A 23417-nucleotide genomic window follows, 5' to 3' on the forward strand; every position below is an offset into this window, starting at 1 on the left:
AGATGATAACCAAGATGAAAATGCATACATTGTACAAAAATGAAAAATGATGTAAAAACTATTTTAAAAAAGTGTCAGCAAGGCATTCCATGGGACTGGAATTAGTGGAACATATGCACAGCTGTATGCACAGCTTCATCTTCACCAGATACTGTCAAACTATTTTCTAAAATGATTGACCCAAATGATGACAGTATAAGAGCTCCTACTATTGCTTCCCTGGTGGCACGAGAAGTTAAACATAGCACTGTGAAGCTCTCCACAATCTCTGCAGCACAAGTTGGATCCCCAGAGGACCAGGGAGCTACCCACATGGCACAGCAGACCTTTCCTGACTCACCTGCTGCTCCCCTCAGCAGTTTATTTGTCAGTTCTCCTATTTTGTTCCCCATTCTGTCTCTGGTGAATCCTCTCACCCCCTGTACCTCTGGCCTGTACCCCAGTTCTTGCATGCATAAATAAATAAATCTTTTTAAAAATTTTTAAGATTTATTTATACAAGCACTGGGGTACAGGCCAGAGGCAGAAGAGGGTGAGAGAATTCACCAGTGAATTCACCAGAGCAGGGAACAGAACAGGCAGACTGACTGAAATACACTGCTGAGGGGAGCAGCGGGCGAGACAGGAGAGGTCTACCTCGCCATGTGGGTATCTCCCTGGCTGACCAGAACCGGTGCTGCAGAGGCTTCAGACAGCTTCACAGTGCTGCGCTCACCCCGCTGCGCCACTGGGGAGTGCTGCAGGAGGCCTTGATGCCCCAGCCAGATAAGACACTGGCAAGCAGCAAAGGTAAAGGGCCTCACACCGTGGGGCCGAAGCTAAAGAGCCTCACACCGTGGGGCTGAAGATTCCTTGTGCCTCACACCGTGGGGCTGAAGATCTAACATTCCTTCATTTTTTGTTCTTGGTCATAAAAAGAAAAAAATTTATCAGAAAAGTACATTAGACAATAAATTATATGTATCAGTAGACTGCAAGCAATTGGCATGGAAAATTACCTGTTTAAATATTAGTTATTAAACAATTTGGCCCACTTGACAATGGAAGATGATTTATTGTACATATCTGACAAGCAAACCAGCACAACTATTACAGTAAGTCCTTCTTTTGCTTTTTTAGAAGTTCCTTTTATTTAGAAGTTTCTTAGGAAAGTTTTTAAATGAAGTTGACTGTATTAAGAAGTTTGTAGGTAAAAAAAGTTCTGATAGCTGTGCAGCAGCTGGTCTCTGACTGAAGGCCATGTGAATAGAATAGTCTTTTGATGCTTAGGCTTTAGCTGATAGGGATGCACTGGCGGCTATCCACTGTCTTAAATAATTGTCTAGCTGAAAAAATAAGTTTTAGTGTTAGGTCTGGTTTTTTATCTATTAACCTTGAAGGCTACCGTCTAGCTGGGACCCGTAGGAGCCAGTAGTCCATGGGAATAAAATACACTAATTGTTTCTGCTTTACACATGACAATGTATTTTTTTTTTCTGCTTACTAAAAATGAATAAAGACCTGCTGAGTCTCTCGGCAGAAGATACTAGCACCTCACCAAGTGTCAGTGTCTCCTCATTCTACCTCGTCCCCTTCCCCTCAGCCCTTTTGTTTTCGCCCACACCGTCTCATCCTTTCAGGAACCCCTGACACGACATTTTGCCAGAGGCTGGTCCCCGGCAGGGGAGGCCCTAAATAAATATTTAAAAAAAAAAGCAACAAAGGAATGGACAAAACTAAACCAAAACAAATCCTAGATATAAGACTGCAGAATTGAGGCTACTAGAGGGGAAAGGAAAGTGAACATAGTAACAAAATGGGGAAGGGGGTCCAATGGTCTATGATAAAGGACTATGGGTGATATGATGGTAGAGATGGTTGGTAACATACATCTAGGAGGTGTAACCATATAATACCTAAATCATATGCAGTGTTGCAAACCAGCTTCCTCAATAAATGAAAAAAAAAAAAAACCACTATTTTTGAAATATTTTTATTATTTATTTATTTAAAGATTTATTTATTTATTTATTTATTTATTTATGCAAGCACTGGGTACAGTCAGAAGCTCGGGAGGGTGAGAGAATTCACCAGAGCCAGAGAGGGGAACAGAACAGGCAGACTGATGAAATACACTGCTGAGGGGAGCAGCGGGCAACAGGAGAAGTGTGCGCGTCATGTGGGACCCTCGCCAGTGGCCGGGGATCGAACCGGCACTGCAGAGGCTGCAGGCAGCTTCGCAGCACAGTGCTCAACCACTGTACCATCAGGGGAGGCCCATGGAATATTTTTAAAAGGTTGGAAAAAAGTACATTCTATGACTCCTGAAATTCTTTTTAAAGATTTATTTGTGTATACAAGAACTGGGGTACAGTCCAGAGGTGCAGAGGGTGAGAGGATTCACCAGAGTGGGAAACAGAACAGGCAGACTGACTGAAATACACTGCTGAGGGGAGCAGTGGGCAAGACAGGAGAGGTCTGCCATGTGGGTAGCTCCCTGGCTGGCCGGGGGAGCGAACTTATGCTGCAGAGGTTGCAGAGAGCTTCACAGTGCTGTGCTTAACCCCTTGTGTCACCAGCGAAGCCAACACTTCCAACTTTTTATTTTTTTTAAAGCTTTTTTTTTTTAAGATTTATTTATTTATTTATACAAGCACTGGGTACAGTCAGAAGTGCGGGAGGGTGAGTGAATTCACCAGAGCCAGAGCGGAGAGTAGAACAGGCAGAGTGACGAAGAAGTACACTGCTGAGGGGAGCAGTGGGCACAGGGGAGGTCTGCGTGCCATGTGGGGCCCTCGCCTGGCAGCCGGGGATCAAACCGGTGCTGCCGACTGCGGGCAGCTTCACAACCCAGCGCTCAACCGCTGCACCACCAGGGAGGCCCACTTCCAGCTTTTTAAAAGCTGAGCATGCTAAATAAATTTATTCTTCTTTTTAAGAAAACATCATACAGGGGCCTTCTGGTGGTGCAAGGGGTTAATTCGCATCACTATGAACCAATCCACAGCCATTGCAGCATCAGTTTGATCCCTGGCCAGGGAGGCGACCCACAAGGCGCAGCAGACCTCTCTTGCCTTGCCCACTGCTCCCCTCAGCAGTGTGTTTCAGTCAATCTGCCTGTTCTGTTCCCAACTCTGCCTCTGGTGAATCCTGTCACCCCCCAACACCCCAGTTCTTGTATGCATAAATAAATAAATCTTAAAAAAAAAACCTGTATGGTATTTTTTAAAAAATTTTTAAGGATTTATTTATTTATGCATACAAGAACTGAAGCACGGGCCAGAGGTGTGTGTGGGTGGGTGGGGGGGGTGAGATGATTCACCAGAGACCAAGTGGGGAACAGAACAGGCAGACTGACTGAAATACACTGCTGAGGGGAGTGGCAGGTGAGACAGGAGAGGTCGGCTGTGCCACATTGGTAGCTCCCTGGCTGGGGATCGAACCTGTGCTGCAGTGGCTGAGGATGGCTTTACAGGTTGCATCTTAATCCTTTGTGCCACCAGAGAGGCCCTCTGTATACCTTCTTATTCTTCCCCAAATTGTGAAACTTGCAAAATTAGGAGCCAGAGGATATTCATATTCACAAGTTTCAATATTCTGTAACATAGAATTAGAAAGAAAGTTTGTTAATGAAGCAGTTACACTTACCTTTTTTATTTCTTGCACTAATAATTATCTCATGCTTATGTTAAAATAAATAAAGCACAAAATTAAGTATTTACTTTGCCTAGGAACCATCAGTGATTTGTGACTGCTCTTGGTGAAGAGTGAGTAAATGCCATAACAGACACCAAACTATTTCACTGCTATTTTAGTGTACTGAGAGATTCTGAAAGAACACATCAGGACAATTTTAAAATTACCTAGACTTTCTAAAAGAACTGAGTTTACTATTTTTAAAAGATGGTACTGAAAATGCTAGAAGCCAGAAGTGAAAGAAGATTATGTCCCCTGCTTGAAAAATGTCACAGAATTAATTATCTTCAAATGTAAGCGACCTAAGCCTAATCGCCCTGTTATATGGCGCTGACTCAGTAGTTTGAGTCTCTTAAGGATGAGAACAAGGTCAGCTGGGGGGACACTTTGAGGCAGAGGGTCCTAAATCTGAATTCCAGCACTTTCCAGTCTGTAGATCAAATCGGCAGCCAAGAAAGATGCCCACCTAGACTTTGCTGATAGCCTCCTCTCACCTCCTTTCTTTTTTATTTTTTTAAAGATTTGTTTATTTATTTATTTATTTATTTATTTATTTATTTATACAAGCACTGGGTACAGTCAGAAGCGCGGGAGGGTGAGAGAATTCACCAGAGCCAGAGCGGGGAGCAGAGCAGGCAGAAGGACCGAAGTACACTGCTGAGGGGAGCAGCGGGAGGCAGGAGAGGTCTGCGTGCCATGTGGGACCCTCCTCCGGTGGCCGGGGAGCAGCTGGGGATAGAACCAGCGCTGCAGAGGCTGCGGGCAGCTTCGCAACCCAGCGCTCATCCGCTGCGCCACGGGGGAGGCCCCTCACCTCCTTTCTTTCATTCCAGCCTCCCATCACATCTCTCTAACCTTAAAGTCCCAGCACCACTCCATTCCTGTATCTTTCAACATCCTTCCCACCTGGGAGGCCTCGCATAGCTGTCTCTCCTCGGTCTCTACCATTAGTCTTTGGGGCCTCTCGGCACAGTCCGCCTTCTCTTTGAGGGTCTATCATCAGACCCTTAAATTTCTGAACGTCTTCCTCTGTCTTCAATCTTTTCTTCCTTCAGGCCCCGACTTCTGTCTGATGGGTCTCTGCTCAGCCACCTCCCTCAGAGGGCTGGGTCGTCTCCTTCAGTCTGAGGGTTCCCCTTGCTCGGTCTGCGGAGTCGCCTCTGCCTCCTCCGTCGGTCTGCCGGGTTTCCTCCCGCAGTCTGCAGCGGTCCTCTCGCTCGGTCTGCGGACCCTCTCCGCCAGCCCGTGGGGCGGCCTCTCTCGGTCTAAGGAGAGGCCTCAGCCGCCTCCTTCAGTCGCCTTCCTTGGTCTGAGCGATTTCCTTTCTAGGTCCGCGGGTGGCCTCCGCCTTCAGTGCGGCGTCCCCTCCCACGGTCCCCTCGCCGCAGCTGAAGGATTTTCTTCCTCGAAGACAGCGCGGCGCGCCAGTCTACCTTACTCACCTAGCAGCCACCAGCTTTCCGGTGCTCACTAGCGCCCGGCGCGGTGGCAGCGCGCGCACGCCGGGCGGCGGCGACGAGGCCGTGCGCGCAGCGTGCGCGGTGACGTCAGTGCGCTGGCGGCGGCGGCGGCGGCAGGGCTGTTTGTTCTGCTCTCCCGCAGCCGAGGAGCCCGAGCAGTGGCGGCGGCGGTGGTGGCTGCCGGCGGTGCCCGCGGCCAAGCAGGGCCTGTGAGCGCGGCGGAGCGGCGGGCAGGCCCCGGCGCCGCGCAGGCAGCCCGAGGAGGCGGCGGAGGGGGTGCCGGCGGTGGCTGGCGGCCGGCGGGGGCGGCGTGCGGCCTAGCGTCTCAGGTGAGGACCGGTGCCCTTCCGGGCGGCGGCCAGCACGGGGCTGCCAGCGGGGACCCACGGCGCAGCCCGCGTAACCCGCATTGCGTAACGGGCCGGGGCGCTAGCACCTACGCCATCGGCGCGGCGCGGGGGCGGGGAGGCCGGGGCGGCGCGGCGCGGGCTCGGGCCTGCGGGCCTCCCGCGTCCCCGCGCCGCGCCGCTCGCGCTGGGTTGGGACCGCCTGCGCCGTTGGCCGCCAGGCGGCTCGCGGTTCTCCCGCCGTTGGCACCGCCGGCCCCCGACTCGCCACGGCCGGCGGGGTCGAGACGCGGGCGGCCTAGTGGGGGGCGCGGGCGGCGCGGCGGGGCGGGCGGGCGGCCGGGGGCGGGAGGGGGGCGGGAGGGGGGCGGGCCGATCGCCCGGCACTTCCTGCCGCCGCCATTTTGTCAAGTGAGGAGGAGGAGGAGGAAGCGGGCGCTGGAAACTCAAGGCGCGCCCGGCTGGGGTAAGTCCCGGCCCGTCGTGATGGCCGCGGGCGCTACTAGCCCTGTGCCCCGGGGCTGGCTGGGCTGCTGCGCGGGAGCTCAAGTGGGCCGGGGCCGGGCCTGGCGCGCTCCCCACCCACTTCTGCACTCGGCTCGCGGGTTCTCCAGCCCGGACTGGGGCTGCGCGCTTTTCCCCAAACCCCCGCCCTCCCAATTTGCACACCCCTGGCCAGCCCCCGAGCTATGCGGAGAGAGAGGCTGGTGCTGAGGTCCCCGGGAGGAGGCTGCCGCACGCCTGCAAAGACAGGCCCCAGAGGGGCGGGAGCGGTGTTCTGGGTGACGAGCCTGGCCCCCTTGGCCCACATACTCCCAGCCTGCCTGCACCCCCTGACTGGGCGCTTTGTTGTGTTCGGTTGATGCTCGGTGGTGTCCTTGCCATGGCTTCTATTTGCGGTGTTGTGCGTGGTGGTTTGGGGTGGGGAGGTGGGGGTGTTGTGATTCAGCGAAATAAAATGACACCACCACCCCCCCAACACACGGAAATAGCATCAACTTGATCCGACTGAGATGCCCCCAAGGCCTGGCCCTGGATGTAGGTGTGGGAAATCGCACTTAGGTGTAGTGGACGTTGTAAATACTTAGGTTCAGACCCTTGGATGAGTCATGTGCCTTGCCTGTGCGAATGACCTCTCTTTTACTCGAGACCGCGTTTGGGGGTTGGGGGGGAGGCGGTGCGACTTACTTTTGTTTAAGTGTTACTTTTATTTACTCGTTTACTCTGTTTCCTGCTACCTGGTGAGGTTTATGGTCTTGGTTCGTGGGTTCATTTTCATGTGTGCGTCGGATCGCAAGCAGTGACTCTTGGAACCCTACCTCATGAGAATTGAAACATCTTTTGCTTACCTTCTCGCGGGCTTTACCTATGTGTGTTTACAAGAACCAAGTTCCTGTATATTTCTAAGCTGGCGACTCTTGGATGCTGTAATAACGGCTTGGAGATTTTTATGAATGGGTCTGTGGAGTACCCTTAAATTGTGAGTCTTTGGAAGTTGTAAAGAAGTGCTACTCAACAGTACTTATGAATGTGTTTCCAATTTCAAGAAGGTTTTGGATGTCAGGATCTGTTTTATGATCATGCCAATTTAGCAAAACATTTCTTTTCGTTTAATTAGGATGGGAATTATTTTTCCACCCTTTCTCTCAAAACTTGAAGCAGGGGGACAATAAACTTTTCATTGATCAAATCCAGAAGGGAAAACTTGATCTGAAATAAACCACATTGTTCTCTTTATCCACCCTACTCCCCCTAAACATTGGTAGGAAACATAGTATCTAAGGTCTCAAGCTGTGTAAATCCATCTCCAGATGGTCTTAGTTGATCTTAACTGAAATGAGATGAGCCCACTTGTATATTTCTTGCCCGTATTCAGCCCTGGTGAAATTGCTGAAGGTCAGGAACTTTGTCTACAAATGAAAGAATGTGAAATTGAGGGAGGGTGAGTGGGTGGGGTGGGAACAAATGTGGGAGGGGGCTCAGAGGTTTAAGGTAAAGGACTATGGGTGCTTGGATGTTGGGGGTGGGGTGGTAACATCTGACAAGGTGTGAACCTATTCCCCTAAATTATATACAGTGTTGTAAATCAGTGTTACTTCAATAAGGGGAGAGGAAGAGGAAAGAATGTGAAATTGGCTGCATTTGAAGACAAGGTTGACTGTTCGGTTGTGTGGATAAGTCTAGTTTTTGTAGCTTGGATGTCTATGAAGAGAGGAAAAAAATTGCAAGAGAATAATTGGCCACTTTGTAAAATTTCCACTGATTTATTGAATTATTTAAAGGAATTTAGACTGTTTTCAAAAGTTACTTTTGGTTATGGGGGGAGGAATGCAATATTTTTCTGTTACACAATTTAGGTTATTGAATGAATGAGATTTAAGAATTCTGGAGAGAGATTGGAGTAAAGAAACCTAAGAAAACTATTTTGTACCCCAATGATTTAAAGGCCCTGTACTATTAAATTAAATATGCTTCTAACAACCGGCAACTGCTGCAGACATTTATCAGGATAGTGTGGATGTAAAGTATTTTTTTTTAAAGATTTATTTTATTTTATTTATTTATACAAGCACTGGGTACAGTCAGAAGCGCGGGAGGGTGAGAGAGTTCACCAGAGTCAGAGCGGGGAGCAGAGCAGGCAGAAGGACCGAAGTACACTGCTGAGGGGAGCAGCGGGCGGCTGGAGAGGTCTGCGTGCCATGTAGGACCCTCCTCCGGTGGCCGGGGAGCAGCCGGGGATTGAACCGGCACTGCAGAGGCTGCGGGCAGCTTTGCAACCCAGCGCTCAACCGCTGCGCCTCCGGGGAGGCCCGTAAAGTATTTTTTTTTAAAGATTGATTTATTTATGCATAAAAGAACTGTGGGACAGGCCAGAGGTGCGGGGTGGGGGGCCTCTGAGAGGATTGCCAGAGACAGAATGGGGAGCAGAACACGCAGATCTACTGAAATACACTGCTAAGGGGAGCAGCAGGCCAGACAGGAGAGGTTTGCTGTGCATTGTGAGTCAGCTCCCTACCTGGCCTGGGATCGAACTTTTTCTGCAGTGACTGGTGATAGCTTGACAGCGCTATCTTTAACCCCTGTGCCGCCAGGGAGGTCCTGTATTTTTATTTCTGATTTTGAATAAATTTGTAGACCATGTTTGTCCTTACGTTCCTGTCAAATCTATAAAAAGGAAAAAAGAGCTTGTCATTGGAAACTGCTACTAGTGTTTCGTAAATCTAGGTTTTGGTGTTTAGAAAAAGATAGCCTTTTCGAGGTGAGAATTGTGGGAATTCCTTGCTAAAGCTGACATTTAACTAGCAATACATAAGTTTGTGAAAGTAAAATTTCCTTTTGTAAAAGATAATGTAACAATATAAAAAACAATGTAAATAATTCCTCTTACTAAAATATTAATAGGTGGGCCTCCCTAGTGGCGCAGGGGTTAAAGACAGTGCCATCAAGCTACTCCCAGCCACTACAGCAGTATTTTATCCCCAGCTGGCCTGGGAGCAACCCACATGGCATAGCAGACCTCTCCTGTCTTGCCCGCTGCTCCCTTCAGCAGTGTATTTCAGTACATCTGCCTGTTCTGCCCAACACTGGTGAATCGTCTCACCATCCGCACCTCGGGTTTACACCCCAGTTCTTGTATGCATAAATAAATAAATCTTTAAAAAATATTAATAGTAGACATGATCTGGTCAATAGTGACTTAAGAGGAATGTGACTTAACCAAGATAATATTACGGTACTTAGAAATTGCAGTAAACTTAATGTAGCATGGCAAGCAGTTGCTTCTGTGCACCATCTTCTGGCTTTCCCATGTAGCAGTTCTGAAATATAGTGAAGGGGTTTGGGCTGTGGTTCAGTCGTGATCTACAAGATGTATTTTAAGAGGGAGATGAAGTGAATAATGAATACACATGGGTAGTGTTTGTTTATTTTATTTATTTATTTTTAAAGATTTATTTATATAAGAACCGGGCTATAGGCCAGATTCGCGGGAGGATGAGGGCTCACCAGAGGCAGAGCAGGGAACAGAACAGGCAGACTGACGAAATACAATGCTGAGGGGAGCAGCGGGCACGACAGGAGAGGTCTGCTCCGCCGTGTGGGACCGTCGCCGGTATGGAACCAGTGCTGCAGACGGCTTCACAGCGCCGGCGCTCTACTGCCTTTGCCACCAGGGAAGGCCCGAGATTGGTCAGTCTTATTCAACAGTTAGTTCCTGAACTGTTACATATACAAGGGGAGACACTAATATAGTTACACAATGACTTTCTTGGTACATATTTTTTATATTAATGTACTCATCCTCCATATATTGAATATAAATTATCTAATTTGGGTATTTCACTATTCTTTTTTTTAAAAAAGCTTTAGTTATTTATTTATACAAGCACTGGAGTACAAGCCAGAGGCACGGGAGGGTGAGAGAATTCACCAGAGACAGAGCAGGCAGAAGGACTGAAATACACTGCTGAGGGCAACAGTGGGCAAGATAGGAGAGGTGCTACCGCGCCACATGGGAATCTCCGTGGCTGGCTGGGAATGGAACCGGCCCTGCAGAGGCTGCAGACAGCTTCACAGTGCTGCGCTCAACCCGCTGCACCACCTGGGAGACCCCCATTATTCTAAAACCATATCATATTTTATTTAGTCATATAAGAACTGGGGTTCAGGCCAGAGGTGCAGGGAGTGAGAGGATTCACCAGAGACAGAGTGGGGAACAGAACAGGCAGATTGACTGAAACACACTGCTGAGGGGAGCAGTGGGTGAGTCAGGAAAGGTCTGCTGCACCATGTGGGTCGCCTCCCTGGCCAGGGATGGAACTCTTGCTGCAGAGGCTGCGGATAACTTCACAGTGCTGTGTTTAACCCCTTGTGCCACCAGGGAGGCCCTTATATCAGACTTACTTTAAACACCTTTCTTGATACATAATTTATACATATTTTACCCATGCAGTGGTTTTTGGTATATTGTTTTTTTTTTTTTTTAAGATTTATTGATTTATTTATTATACAAGCACTGGGTACAGTCAGAAGCGCCGGAGGATGAGAGAATTCACCAGAGCCAGAGTGGGGAACAGAACAGGCAGACTGATGAAATACACTGCTGAGGGGAGCAGCGGGCGTGCCAGGAGAGGTCTGTCACGCCATGTGGGACCCTCGCTGGCGGCCGGGGATCAAACCAGCGTTGCAGAGGCTACGGGCATCTTCACAGCCCAGTGCTCAGCCACTCTGCCACCAGGGTAGGCCCTTTATATTAAGTGTTGTGTAGTCATCATTGCAACCATTTCTATTTTTCCAAAAAGAAATATTGTATCCATTAGCAGTTTCACGCCATCTTCCCCACCCTGACAACCTACTCTATACTATAGTTTATAATCTACTCTATAAATGTGACTATTATGAATCATAAAATATGTAAACTTTTTGTGTCTGACTTTTGCTCACTGTGTTTTCATTATAGTGTCAATTAGTCATTATTTCTGTGACTAAGTGAAATTCCATTTTATGGATATATACCATGTTGTATTTCTTCATCAGCTGTTGAGCATTAACATTCGTACATTTTTGGCTGTTGTGAATAATGTTGCTGTGGACAAATGTCTTCATATCTTAGATACCTAGCTATGGAATTACTGGATCATGGTAGCTGTTTGAGGCTGTGTAATACCTTTAACTGCCTTGATTTTCTAGTATAGTCATAAAGGGGTTAAAAGAAAAACTTAGTGGAATATGGTGTAGTCATTTAAAAGAATGAGGAAAAGGAAGCATGAGGATATTAGCACGTTAGCAGTCTGCATGGTCCCCATTTGGTCTTTTTTTTTTAAGGATTTATTTATTTACGTATGTAAGAACTGGGGTACAGGCCAGAGGTGTGGGAGCTGAGAGGATTCACCAGAGACAGAGTGAGGAACAGAACAGGTGGATCTACTGAAATGCATTGCTGAGGGGAGCAGCAGGCCAGACTGGAGAGGTCTGCTGCAGTTGCTCCTGCCCAGCGCCTCGTGGGTTACTCCTGCCCTGCAGCATGGAGGGGAGGATCCAACTCAGTGCTGCAGTGGCTTGCAACAACTTGATAGCGCTATCTTTAACCCCTGCACCACCATGGAGGCCCCCATTTGGTCTTAAAAATTGTTCATACCTGTGGGCCTCCCTCGTGGCACAGCGGGTTGAGTGCAGTGTTGTGAAGCTGTCCGCAACCTCTGCATCGTGGTTGGATTCCCGGCCGGCCAGGGAGATTCCCACATGGTGCGGCAGACCTCTCCTGTCTTGCCTGTTCTGCTCCCCGCTCTGTCTCTGGTGAATCCTCTCACCTGCCTGTGCCTCTGACCTGTGCCCCAGTTCTTGTATTAAAAATAAATAAATTTAAAAAAAAAATTGTTCCTACCTAGATAACAGTTCGAAATGCTGGTGGTTAGGCATAGAGAACAGTCTGGAAGATGTATACTCCAAATGTGTTTTACTGTTATTGTTGAGGGTAACAATCCCCTAAACGGGGATCTAACTTGTGCTGCAGTGGCTGTGGATAGCTTCATAGTGCTGCGACTTAACCCCTTGCACCCCTAGGTAGGCCCTGTTGAGGGTAATTGTTTAAACAATTTTCTCAGTTTAAGCAGGCCACAACTAATTGAGCAGCTCCCACACCTCCTATTGTAAATTACGTGATGTATTCCAGTCTGAAGAAGTGGGTGAATAGTGAGCCCTGTGTCAAAAGTTCTGGGTCTTGACTGATCCCTGAAGGGAATTTCATTTGAAAAATTGCAAGGGCATTTTTTCTTTGAGCAAAAATAGTGTATGGTTATTTTAAAGAATTTGGAAATACAAAATGTTAAGATGTTAACTTTTTTTTTTAAATGTTGCTGTTCGCAGACTTTGCTATTTATTTATTTTTAAAGATTTATTTATTTATGCAAGCACTGGGTACATTCAGAAGCGCGGGAGGGTGAGAGAATTCACCAGAGTCAGAGCAGGGAGCAGAGTAGGCAGAGGAACCGAAGTACACTGCTGAGGGGAGTAGCGGGCGGCAGGAGAGGTCTGTGCGCCATGTGGGACCCTCCTCTGATGGCTGGGGAGCAGCCGGGGATCGAACCGGCGCTGCAGAGACTGCGGGCAGCTTCGCAACCCAGCGCTCAACTGCTGCGCCACCGGGGAGGCCCAAGATGTTAACTGTTAAAAGCTATGTTTCTTAATTCCATTTTTAGTAATGAAATTAAAATTCCTGTCTTTACATATGAGTAACAAAATTGGCTTGTACACTTAGGGTTTTATTTTATTTATGTATTTTTAAAGATTTATTTGTGCATACAAGAACTGTGGTACAGGTTTCAATAGAGCCAGAGTGGGGAACAAAACAGGCAGATACACTGAAATGCACTGCTAAGGGGAGCAGCAGGCGAGTCAGGAGAGGTCTGCTGCGCCATGTGGGTAGCTCCCAGGGCAGGGATTAACATCTTGCGCCACCAGGGAGGCCCCTTATTTTATTTTAATTTTTTTTATTTATTTTAAAAGATTTATTTATTTATTTATTTATACACGCACTGGGTACAGTCAGAAGCGCAGGAGGGTGAGAGAATTCACCATAGCCAGAGTGGGGAGCAGAGCAGGCAGAAGGACCGAAGTACACTGCTGAGGGGAGCAGCAGGGGCCAGGAGAGGTCTGCGTGCCATGTGGGACCCTCCTCCGGTGGCCGGGGAGCTGCTGGGGATCGAACCGTGCTGTAGAGGCTGCGGGCAGCTTCGCAAGCCAGCGCTCAACCGCTGCGCCACCGGGGAGGCCCCCCTTATTTTATTTTTTAAAGATTTTATTTTTCTTTATGCTTACAAGAACTGGGGTGTAAGCTGGAGGTGTGGGGGTGAGAGGATTAACCAGAGACAAAGTGGGGAGCAGAACAGGCAGATCTACTGAAATGCACTGCTGAGGGGAGCAGCCTGTGAGACATGAGAGGTCTGTTGCACCATATGTGGGTTAGCTTCCCAGCCTGGGATTGAAGTCAGGCCACAGTGACTAGCAATAGCTTGATAGAGTTAAGACTTTAACTCCTGGGCTACCAGGGAGGCCCTGGAACATGATTTTCACTTTTCTTTTTCCTATCTAGAAAAGGAATTACTAGAGCAGAGGGAGTGGATTTTTAAACACTTGATACTGATTAGTTTTTTAGAAAAAATTTACAAATTTCTCTATTTAAAGCTTGTTGTTCTGGGCCTCCCCGGTGGCGCAGCGGTTGAGTGCTGGGTTGCGAAGCTCCCCGCGGCCTTTGCGGTGACGGTTCGATCCCCGGCTGCTCCCCGGCCGCCGGAGGAGGGTCCCACATGGCGCGCAGACCTCTCCTGCCGCCCGCTGCTCCCCTCAGCAGTGTACTTCGGTCCTTCTGCCTGCTCTGCTCCCCACTCTGGCTCTGGTGAATTCTCTCACCCTCCCGCGCTTCTGACTGTACCTAGTGCATGTATAAACAAACAAACAACTAAATAAATAAATAAATAAATAAATAAAAATACATGCCTCTTAAAAAAAAATTATTAAAGCTTGTTGTTCTTATTTATAAACATGAAGATTTTAACATTTCCCTCCCCTCAAGCAGCAGTTGAGTAAGAACAAAATGTCTTGTGTACGTGTTTTGAGGGTTTCTGAGAAGACCAAGAGATCTTGTTCTTTGACCTATCTGCTCTCCTGCCCAGTATTGGACTTTGTTTTCTGAAATCAAGTCTCAGAATTCCTGAACCTGTGATAGGAGCCAGTGTTATCTGAATCTCTGTGGGCGTGACCCTGGGCGATTGAGCAGCTTGTTAGCCTCCAGTCCTTTCTCTCATTGTTGTCTGATCCAAAAACTGATAACAGTGCCATTCTCATGTGTAGCTTTAACATTTAGATCCCATTTGAATTATGTCTCTGCTGCTCTCTGTGTGACCTTCAGCTTGTCACTCAGCCTCCCCTAAATGTCACTTAACCATCTTTCAGTTGAGGGTAAAATTGAGGTGGTACTCTCTCAACATTATCTACTTAACTTGCTTTCATGACCCAGGGTGAAAAAAGGAATGGAAGGAGATAAACTGGTAGGGAGATGATAGCTGGTGAGGACTAGAAAGACATATCAGGTAATGTAGCTGGTTATAGACTTGTCACGCATTAGGAGACAAGGTGGGCCAGGTGCCATCCAGGTCCTATGTTGTGTCTTGCTTCAGTGCTGTGAGTGAAGACTAAGGGAGGAGATGTTTTAAAATGGGGATTTTTTTTTTTAAAAGTGATGATTTAGGGCATCCCCTGTTGGTGCAGTGGTTGAGCGCTGGGCTGCAAAGCTGCCCGCAGCCTCTGCAGTACCGATACGATCCCTGGCCGCCGTCGAGGTTCCCACATGGCACACAGACCTCTCCTGCCGCGCCCGCTGCTCCCCTCAGCAGTGTGTTTGGTCGGTCTGCCTGTTCTGCTCCCCGCTCTGGCTCTGGTGAATTTGCTCACCCTCCCGCGCTTCTGACTGTACTCAGTGCTTGTATTAAAAAAAAAATAGTGATGATTTATTGTTAATGAGGTTGAAAGTGGTAATAATGGGATGAATGGAAATGCCCTCCGTTTGGGAGGGGGGCATCAGCACTGGGATGTGACAGGATGTGAGGGATGTGGGGGAATTTGGCCCAATGTATGCTTAAGCCTAATTGTCATAAATCATTTTGTTATAGGACAGGGAGAGGGGTAGCCCAAGCCCTGCAAACCTGCCTATTCTAAATGGGTTCTGCCATCCGCCGCATCAACACAAAACATATGAGACTTTAATGGGAAGGAACTTTAATAAAACTAGGAAACAATACAGGAAAAGCAAATAATCTAGTTTCTAAATGAAACACCCAAAGTTACCCATCCCCTCGTGGGTAAAACTCCATCCAAATGGGATTGGCCCAGAACAAGGCCCCAAAGCCTGCCACAAATCTAAAGCATCTTCCAGTGGGGACCCACAGAAAAGGGTCACAAACAACCAGACAAGCCCGGAAGGAAAAGAGCAAAATCAACATCAAGATAAAAGCTGCCATTGTCACCTCCCCATGGGTCTCACCCACATCTGTGTCACCCAGTCCACGACCAAAAGACAAGCGCAGTTTCTTCACGTGTCTCTAGGCTCCATGCGCCTCCTCCAGGTCTCCTGGCTCCATCCTGCTTCCTTCCTCAGTCTCTTCTCCAGCTTCTCCTCTTCCTGCTCAGCTCCACCCTCCCTTGGGTGGGGCAGGGAACCTCCCCCTTTCCTGGGGACCACCCTGTTACAATTTCATTAAAATCTGACTGTTTGAACTGAGGTTAGGTTTTAAAACTGGTGGGTTGCAGTATCTCCAGAGCACAAGCATAGCATCTCCCTTTACCTTTTGATCTTCTCTGGCCTTACTTTGAATTGTGTCGACTTATGTGAGGGTTGGGTTTTTTGTTTTGTTTTTGCATAGAAGAACTGGGGTGTAGGACAGGGTGCAGGGGGTGAGCGGATTCACCAGAGACAGAGTGGGAAGCAGAACAGGTGGATTTACTGAAATACACTGCTAAGGGGAGCAGAGGGCAAGATAAGGAGAGGTCTGCTGCAACATATGTGGGTTAGCTTCCTGGCCCTGGATGTAACTGCCTTAGCAGTGATAGTGCTGAGACTTAACCCCTAGACCAGCAGGGAGGTCCCTGGTTGTTGATTGACATTTTGACTTGGTGAAGGATTCTGGTTCCCAGGAAGATTTGTTTGACAAATCAGGGTCTCCCTGGAAGGGAAGTGGACAGCTGGAAACCAGGAAAATGGAGTTACTGAAGGGAGCTGATGGGAAGGCTTCAGTCCTGTTAATGAACTTTGTTTCTGTTGACTAAAAGAACTAGTTGATGTAAGTCACCATGACTAGGGCCGTCAAGATCTAGTTTCACTTCTCTGAAGAGGAAATGCAAATGGCCAATGGACATATGAAAACATGTTCAACATCACTTGTAATCAGGGAAATGCAAATCAAAACTACAATGAGGTACCATCTTACACCAGTGAGAATGGCACATATAAAAAAAACTAGCAACAAATGTTGGCGAGGTTGTGGAGAAAAAGGAACTCTCTTGCACTGCTGGTGGGAGTGCAAACTGGTCCAACTACTATGGAGAGCTGTGTGGAGATGCAATTCCACTCCTAGGTATTTACCCAAATGTCACAGAAACAGTAATTCCAAAGGGCACCTGCACCCCTATGTTTATAGCAGCACTGTTTATAATAGCTAAGCTTTGGAAACAACCCAAATGCCCAAAAATAGATGACTGGATCAAGAAGATGTGGTCCATATACACCATGGAATATTACTCAGCATTCAAAAAAGATAAACACATGCAATTTGCAGCAACATGGATGGTGCTGGAAGGGATCATGCTCAGCAAAATAAGCCAGAAAGAAAAAGAAAAATACTGGATGGTCTCACTCATAACAGGAATCTAGAAAACCTAAATATGGACCAGGAAAATGAATAACTATAAGGAAGAAAAAAATCAAAATCAACAAACAACTATGAATCAGAGACACTCTATGGGGGGTGGGGAAAGGAGGGCTTGGGGTCAAAATAAAGGGGTTGTAATTGTAAGGGGAATATAAAAATAAAGTTTTAGTTAAAGATCTAGTTTCATATGAAATGAGTAATACGTGTGTGCTAAATCCATTTGGAAAATATCTTTTAGATATTGGTCATATCTTAGCATTTAATGTTAACAATATTTGAATGAATTTGTGTTTTTTTTTTTTTTTAAATGTTTATTTATTTATTTATACAAGCACTGGTACAGTCAAGTGCGGGAGGGTGAGAGAATTCACCAGAGACAGAGCGGGTTGCAGAACAGGCAGGAGGACCGAAGTACACTGCTGAGGGGAGCAGCGGGCGGCAGGAGAGGTCTGTGTGCCAAGTGGGACCCTCGCCCAGCGGCCGGGGATGGAACCGGCGCAGCAGAGGCTGTGGGCAGCTTCGCAACCCAGAGCTCAACCGCTGCGCCACCCACCAGGGAGGCCCATGGTTGTTATTTTTTAATCTGTGACATACTAACAGATACTTTTCAGTTCACCCTGGGTGTATTCTGTGATCTCTTCTTTGATAAGTGCTGGCTTCTTCTGCTCATTGTAAACAGGTCTAGCACCTTAGACTGTGTCAGGAGGGTTGGTTGGACTTGGGTGGAGCTGTGTACTGGAGAGGCAGAACTATGGAGTCCACTGCAGAGCTCAATCCCAGTTTCACCCTTTCTGGCCTTGACCTTAGGCAGGTTACATAATCTGTCTAAACCTCAGTTTCCTTATTTGTCAAATGGAATTTGTATGTTTCAGCATTGAGGGGTGGACAGGAGGTGGGGGGCCTTGGGGTCTGTATTTTATTCTTATAAGGGGGAGGTTGCCTAGAACATAGATTGCTAGCTTTGCTCTGCCTGAAGGACTCCAAGAAGAGCTGCTCAAGAGCTGCTCCTATCTTTCTTGGCTGAAATGCATTATTTTGTTCCTAATTGTTAGTGTTAAGAGACACTGGCACACTGTGGAGGTAGCACCTAGGCAGGTATTGGGCTTGGTATTATGCCTTTTCCAGGAAAAGGAATTAGTAATTGCTGTGTCCTTGTGTGTGGCTAATGTTCCCAGTTTCCCTACCCCAGGCAGTAACAATATGCCTGCCAGTAGATTGGCTTTTGAAGTTTTTTTTTTTTTTGTAAAAGAAAATGAAGAACGAAGGGTAAATTTGGGGGTTTTACACTGGAAACATTTGGGGGGGAGCAGATATGTTTATCCCAAGGGTTGAAATGGGAGAATTGCATGTAGTATGGAACCTGCCACTGAAGAGGGTGGGAGGTGGTTCTGGAGACTGGGCTGCTGAGAGCACTGTGTACTTGCTTTGGACCCCTCACCTACCTCTGAGCCTCAATTTCTCATATATAAAATGGAATACTGGTGGGGCTCAGAGAACTTTGGCCAGAGTCCATAATTTAATAAAAAGCAATTCTTATTTCATATCTTTTTTTCAAACTATGGGTAATGAAATGAATTTAATAGGTCGCAGTCATTGTTTTTTTGGGAGGGATGCGGCGGGGGTGGGGAGGAAATATCAAAGGATGTTACAAATTAAAGGATATTTACAAAAACAAAAAAAAAACCCTTGGTTTTCATTTTTATATATTGTTTACATGATAAAATGTATTTCTTACTGTTGGTCATGTCAGAAAAGTGTGAGAAAACATTGGTTTGGATACTATTCTACTCACTGGTAAATTATGGGTACTTTAGGTATTTCACTTCATTTTTTTTTTTTTTCTTGGCCATTTTTGCAATTTGCTTCTTCGCTACTTGACCAAGAATAACTTCTTGGGTATGCCTTTTAGTAGCAGGTGAACTGCATTGATCTTTAGGTTTTTTTTCTTCCTTGTACACTTCTTGATTAGAAATTTTGGGGGGCTAGTAGGGCTGGGTTGAGGAGGAATGAAGCTATCAGTCATTGTAGCAGGTGAAACAAGTCCATGGAGTGTTGTGTGTGTGAAGTATTGTAACTCTCAATACTGCACTCCCAACTGTTTAAGATACCTGTTCTTTTAGGGAGGAGCTATAGTAGGTCTCTTAAATATAATAATAAACATAAACCTAGCTTAAAAAACCAAAATCATGGGCCTCCCTGGTGGGGCAAGGGGTTAATATGCAATTTATGAAGCTTCTACCCACATGGTGCAGCAGACCTCTCCTGCCTTGCCTGCTGTTCCCCTCAGCAGTGTATTTCAGTCAGTCTGCGGGTTCTGCTCCCTACTTTGTCTCTTGTGAATCCTCTCACCCTCCACACCTCTGGCCTGTTCCCCAGTTCTAGTATGTATAAATTAATAAATATTTAAAAAAAATGAAGACTTTGTTGGCTTATATGTCAAGTTTTGCTTGGGACTCGGGCAGAGTTGAGTCCAGGGATTGAGACCTCAGAACTTGTTCTGATAGCCTGACCTCTCAAGGTCAAGTATGAGTCTTCTCCAGTAGTGGTGGTTGATGGCAGAAGACTCCATCCCTGATTATGTGCAGAACGGGGATGCCAAATCCCATGCCCCAAACATGGACCTTTAGCTAGTCTCTGCCCTTCACTTCTTGTCCCAAGTAGTTGCTCCAGCAGCATCTTGTTCGTTGTCTTGAGGCATATTAAATGGGATACTTTTGTTGAACAGTCTGTCTTTTATGCTAGAAGTAGTGTATACCCACTAATTTGAAGCATCAGGAAATACTGGATTATTAAAAGAAAAGGATTCTTATTTTTGATTCTGGGTCAAAAGCCAGAGTGCCAGGTACTGAGGGAGCTACTTTGGGGGTTTTGGGAGGAGTCAGGCCAAGTCTCATGAGGCAAGAGAACTCAAGCTGGCAGTGATGGGGTCCAGTGTAGCCAACAGAAAGGTCCTGTGGGGCCTCTCCGGTGGCCTAGGGGATGATTCTCAGTGGTTGATCCTCTACCAGGGAGCTTACCAATGTATGGTGCAGCAGACCTCTCCTGTCTTGTCTGCTGCTCCCCCACTGTCTCTGATGAATCCTCTTATTCCCTGCACCTCTGGCCTATGCCCTAGTTCTTTTAGGTGGAAAATACAATTTTTTAAATGAATCAGGAAGCACTCGAATCAGGTAGGTATAATTCAGTGGGAAACAGAGTACAGCTTATAGATATTCAGTAGGCCCTTGCATGAATGAAATTGTATTGGAGGGCATTTTTGTAGACTGGATTTGTCTTTGCTCTGTGCTTGCAGAAACTACAGTTGTAATTTTTCTATTTGCTAAGCTGTTTCTGTACTCAAGTTCTTGTAAAGTCTGCTGCTTGGCATTCCTCTAGTATTACAAAAAGCCTACTCAGATTTCCTTAATCAAAAACAAGTGTTAAGCACTGCCAGAGTAATCGTTTTCCTAGAGTTCTTGCTTTTGGAATTATTTTGACCTTTTAAAGAGTACAGAATAAGTCCAGTGGCTAAGGATGAGACCAGTCCTCAGTAGAGCACCAGTTGTTATCTTGGGAGATCCCTTTGAAAATATGAACATTGAACAGTTTTGGAGGAGGGTGCTTTCAACTCCAAAGCCTGTCCAAGGAGCATGTACTAAAATGAATTTGAGAATTGTATTCAAAGAAGAGAAATTTTTGTTATGTTAATTAAAAGGCTCTTGGTGTTTATGAAGACTTTTTTTGCATGCATCCTTTTTTTGTAGACATTTACACATTTATGATTTTTAGAAACAATATGGAGCAGTGTCCATTTTGTTTTCTTTATGTAAAAATTCTCCAGAGGGTTTTCCAGAGCTGTCAAGTGCTACCAGTGGAGCAAACAGGCCTAGGACACCTGTGCAGCCTTCCCCACTTTTTTTTTTTTCCAGCTGGTACTCTTTCCTAGGGATGACGAATATCAGAATGATCCTATTGCATAATAAACCTATTGTAGCTGCTGCAGGTGAAGAAAGGTTTTTTATCCTGGGACTCCTCACCAAAGTTGGCGCAGTTGGTAAAATTGTCTTCAGAATTTGGTGTTGGCCTTGAGCCTTTAGTAGCAGAAGATAACCTAATGGGCTGCGAGTCAACCTAATCACTTGGTGGTGTTGCATGTGGGTAGAGTTAGATTTGTGGCTGTAATCCCTTAAGTGGCTTGGTGCCTGCTCTCAGCTGTGGGACCTGTGTTAACATGTGCACTTAAATCTGTTGGTAGAGGGAGAGAGAACTTGTGGGATGGGAAAGCACCACTCTTTCAGCATAATATACTTTCTTTTTTTTTTTTAATTTTTTTTTTATAGAGGCATGTTTTTTTATTTATTTTATTTGTTTGTTTTGTTTATACATGCACTGGGTACAATCAGAAGCGCGGGAGGGTGAGAGAATTCACCAGAGCCAGAGCGGGGAGCAGAGCAGGCAGAAGGACCAATGTACACCGCTGAGGGGAACAGCGGGTGGCAGGAGAGGTCTGCGTGCCATGTGGGACCCTCCTCTGGTGGCCGGGGAGCAGCTGGGGATCGAACCGGCGCCGCAGAGGCCGCGGGCAGCTTCGCAACCCAGCGCTCAACCGCTGCGCCACCGGGGAGGCCCATAATATACTTTCTTTGCACTAGGATGTGTACATTATGTGACCCTCCTTTCCTTCCCTACATCCCTGTCTGGTGAAAGCAATAGAAAGTACAATAGCATACACTTGAATAATTCATACTTTTGTAATTGGGGCAAGGTTGTCAAAGGATAGAATAGTGCACATTAAAAATGCCTTTGCTTCTCCCTGATCTTTAAAGTTTGGAGATTAAATTTGTGTTTGCTAATGAATATTTCCCCATTTGTTTCCTGTTGTTGGCTTTACATCCTATTGCTCTTCTCAGTTGAATTGTAGTCCTGTTGTACACCTATGACTTCTGTTACTTTAGCAGTTTTCCTTTCTATTTTGTAATTAAGGGAAACAAGATAGCATACATGAAAGTTTTGTAAAGGGTGGTACTCTCCACGTGTAGGTTGTTATGATTTATAATCTTCATTAAAAATGACTTGACTTTGGAGTCTTCCTGGTGGTGCAAGGGGTTAAGATGCAACCTATGAAGCTGTCCGTAGCCTCTGTAGCACGAGTTTGATCCCCAGCCGGCCAGGGAGCAACCCACATGGCACAGCAGATCTCTCCTGACTCGCCCGCTGCTCCCTTCAGCAGTGTGCTTCAGTCAATCTGCCTGTTCTGTTCCCCACTCTGTCTCTGGTGAATCCTCTCACCCCCTCCCCACCTCTGGCCCGTACCCCAGCTTGTATGCATAAATAAATCTTGTAAAAAAATGACTTGACTTTGAAATGCTTACAGTTATAAAAAGCATCTAAGTATTAAAGCTGTGTGTATGTGTCTCCATTTATTTTCCTTTTAACACTCAGAAACCATTGAACTGGCAGATTAGCTGTCTGGAAATATCACCACCTTCATGTTCATTTGTTTCAAGATAGTAACTCATCTTTGTAATCCTAGGAAGGGAATTTTGAATTACCATTTGGAACAGGTTCTGTACTGGCCCCTTTCAGGTTTTGATGCGTGCAGCTTTCAGCTTGACAGTCCCCCAAGTTATTGCTCAGAGCATCTCTGAATGTTTGCACTGGGAACCCATGTGAACATATTTTTTCGCACTTGTGACTGTGATAGCACTCTCTGGTCTGGGACCACTTGCTTGCCTTCTGAGCCCCGCATTGCTGTTTATCTTGAGATGTTGCTTATTATTTTTGATTTTTGATTCTTTGTGAAAAGTTTCTAGGCTTTAGCAAATAGCTATCAATGAATAGGCTTCCCTGTAAAGGCTAGAACTATTTCTTCTGAGTGGACTCTCTATCTTCCTTTTTTCTTTTAAAGATTTATTTATTTATGCATACAAGAACTGGGGTACAGGCCAGAGGTGTGGGGGTGTGTGTGAGAGAGAAATCACCAGAGACAGAGCGGGGAACAAAACAGGCAGATCTACTGAAATACACTGCCGAGGGGAGCAGCGGACAAGGCAGGAGAGGTCTGCTGTATCATGTGGATAGCTCCCTGGCCAGGGATCGAACTCGTGCTGCAGTTGCTGCAGATAGCTTCACAGGTTGCATCTTTTTTTTTTTTTTTTTTAAAAAGATTTATTTATTCATGCATACAAGAACTTGGGTACAGGCCAGATGCACGGAGGGTGAGAGGATTCACTAGAGACAGCGGGGAGCAGAAAAGGCAGACTGACTGAAATACACTGCTGAGGGGAGCAGTGGGGCTAGACAGGAGAGGTCAGCTGCGCCAAGTGGATTCTCGCTGGCTGGCCAGGATCGAACCCGTGCTGCAGAGGCTGTAGACAGCTTCACAGCGCTGCGCTCAACTGCCTGCGCCATCAGGGAGGCCCTCCCTTTTTTCCTTCTGTTACTTTCTGCTTGCTTGCTCTAATATTGAACCTTGAGTCAACCTACTTAATCAGCCTCAGTGTATGAAGCTGCAGTTTGGGTCACTTTCCTCAGCA

General features: G+C 46.6%; 1 protein-coding gene across 5 annotated transcripts in view; it reads left to right on the forward strand.

Moving 5' to 3' along the window:
• The first annotated feature begins 5224 nt into the window (after window positions 1-5224).
• Window positions 5225-23417, forward strand: part of BRD4 (bromodomain containing 4) — an 85028-nt gene continuing 66835 nt past the window's right edge. For 3 of the 5 annotated variants that reach the window (XM_054693331.1, XM_037506045.2, XM_037506049.2), the window contains exon 1: window positions 5418-5464. The gene's annotated coding sequence lies outside the window, so the exon portion shown is untranslated. Of the gene's footprint in view, window positions 5465-5860; window positions 5949-23417 lie in introns of those variants that run through there. The other 2 variants (XM_037506050.2, XM_037506046.2) reach the window with 2 other exon arrangements.

Source organism: Talpa occidentalis, unplaced genomic scaffold (genome assembly GCF_014898055.3).
Source record: "Talpa occidentalis isolate TD23 unplaced genomic scaffold, MPIMG_talOcc4v2.1 talOcc4.12, whole genome shotgun sequence".
In the NCBI taxonomy this organism is placed as follows: Eukaryota; Metazoa; Chordata; class Mammalia; order Eulipotyphla; family Talpidae; genus Talpa; species Talpa occidentalis.